At 43.5% G+C, this 2496-nt stretch overlaps 1 long non-coding RNA gene across 1 annotated transcript; it reads left to right on the top strand.

Moving 5' to 3' along the window:
* Window positions 1-1207: 1207 nt before the first annotated feature.
* LOC124013733 lies at window positions 1208-2266 on the top strand. Its single transcript, XR_006834919.1, has 3 exons — window positions 1208-1292; window positions 1584-1664; window positions 1743-2266. It is a non-coding gene; the product is annotated as an uncharacterized LOC124013733 (long non-coding RNA).
* Window positions 2267-2496: the final 230 nt, after the last annotated feature.

Here is a 2496-nt window from a genome sequence, read left to right as displayed (position 1 = left end):
TTTACGTGCCACACGCTTCAATACTCGGCAGTCCTGTTCTGTGAGCTTGTGTGGCGTACCACTTCGCGGCTGAGCCGTTGTTGCTCCTAGACATTTCCACTTCACATTAAGAACACTTACATTTTATTTTATTTAACTAGGCAAGTCAGTTAAGAACAATTTCTTATTTACAATGACGGCCTGCCAAACCCTACCCTAACTAACCCGAGTGACGCTGGGCCAATTGTGCGCCGCCCTATGGGACTCTCAATCAAGGCCCGTTATGATACTGCCCAGGATCGAACCAGGGTCTGTAGTGACGCCTCTAGCACTCTGATGCAGTGCCTTAAACTGCAGCGCCACTCAGGAGCAGCTCTAGCAGGGCAGAAATTTGACCAACTGATTCGTTGGAAAGGTGGCATCCTATGACAGTGCCACGTCACTGAGCTCTTCAGTGATGGCCATTCTCCTGACAATGTTTGTCTATGGAGATTGCATGGCGGTGGGCCCGATTTTGTACACCTGTAACAACAGGTGTAGCTGAAATATCCGAAACCACTCATTTGAAGGGGTGTCCACATACTTGTGTATATACAGTGTATCTGTGACTGACAGATGCATACCTGTATTCCCAGTCATGTGAAATCCATAGATTAGGGCTTAAAATTGATTGATTTCTTTATATGGCCCAGCCAGAGCCTGGACTTGAACCCCATCGAACATCTCTGAAGAGACCTGAAAATAGCTGTGCAGCGACTCTCTCCATCCAACCTGACAGAGTTTGAGAGGATCTGTAGAGAAGAATGGAGAAACTCCCCAAATACAGGTGTGTCAAGCTTGTAGCATCATACCCAAGAATACACAGGGCTGTAATCGCTGCCAAAGGGGCTTCAACAAAGTACTGAGTAAATGATCTGAATACTTACATAAATGTGATTTTTCCGTTTTTATTTTTAGTAAATGAGCAAAAATGTCTTAGCCTGTTTTTGCTTTGTGATTATGGGGTAATGTGTGTAGATTCCTGAGGGGGAAAAAACTATTTAATCAGTTTTAAAACAAGGCTGTAACCTAACAAAATGTGGAAAAAGTCAAGTGATCTGAATACTTTCCGAAGGCACTGTATATAGTGTGAATCCAGATTCAGAAAGCTTTATTGTCCCAAGACTGGCCATGTGTATAAGCTTATGAGTTTGTTTAGTGTGTAAACAATAAATACTGTGTGTATTCCAGCCCAGATGCTGGGCGTGTATCAGCGGGAGTCACGTCTAGCCGGTCAACAAGTTCATCCACGAAGTGTTCACGAAGATGAACGAGTGAGTGACAACCACCATTTGTGAATGAAAAATAAACACATTTGTTCGAAGTGAAGCTGTAAAGTATCGAGATTTTGAAGCCTGTGACATACAGCCCAATTTAAGAAATATAGACTAAAAACATAATTGTTTTTCTTGCCAGGGACGGGTATAAGACCCAATTTGATGAAGAGGGCCATGTGGTCTGGAGAGACATTATTCTGCCTATCCCAATCAATCTTGGAGAGAAGGTGGATGTAAGTTAAAACACACACAGTGAGTTTGTTTACTCATTATAGTGTCTTCTGACAGATGGTGAGGATAAAGTGTCCATTGATGTTGGTTGTCAGGGAGGATGATCAGAACTAGGCCACAGTGGAGTCTGTCAAGGACGTGAGTACACACACACAAACAAGCTTCCTATGAAATCAATAATTGTGATTGACGCTGAATGTGACCTCTGACCTGCAGATAGCCCAGATGATGCGTGCAGCGGGTAACAAGCACCTACTGACCATTCTACAATACCCTGATGCTGGACACCTCATTAAGCTGCCCTACACACCCCACTTCAGAGCCACTTCAGATCCAGCAACTTCATAGTGCCTCAAACACGACAGAAAGGCACTGTACACACACAAAGCTCACACCTACAGTATACACACCGTATACACACCGGAACCAAGATATGTATAACCAATTCTTAGACATGTTGCAGTGATCATGTTGTGTGGGAAGGGTACCCAAAGCAGCACATCAATGCTCAAGAAGACTCCTGGGAAAAGAGCCTTTCTAAGGCAACACCTGTAACCCAGACATGACTCTGTCCCTAAGGTCAAGCTGTGATGTCACACCCGAGAAGCCTCCAGGACCTAGTATGAACGAGTCTCTCATTCACTGTACTGTCTGAGTTTCAACCTTCCCATAGTGTTAACACCTGTGACTATAACCTAACTGCCATAGTACACAGTTGACCGATATTATTTTTTTTGATTCACGAGGAAACATTAGGAAATGTATTGTCTATGATGTTTATAATAAATCAGAGGAAGAATTTGAGCAATATCTGTTGCTATTGAGAGCATGAGAGCTATTTGGTATGTCTCTTGCAGTTCTTCATAATACCACACGAGGGTAATGTATGCACATATGTAGTGGTGGTCAATGGATGAGTCCTGGGGCTGTATTCCAAACGTCTCAGAGTAGGAGTGTTGATCGAGTGTAA

This window comes from Oncorhynchus gorbuscha, linkage group LG25, assembly GCF_021184085.1.
Source record: "Oncorhynchus gorbuscha isolate QuinsamMale2020 ecotype Even-year linkage group LG25, OgorEven_v1.0, whole genome shotgun sequence".
Taxonomy (NCBI): Eukaryota; Metazoa; Chordata; class Actinopteri; order Salmoniformes; family Salmonidae; genus Oncorhynchus; species Oncorhynchus gorbuscha.
Note: the sequence above shows the minus strand (reverse complement) of the source record. Positions and strands in the feature narration are given on the sequence as shown.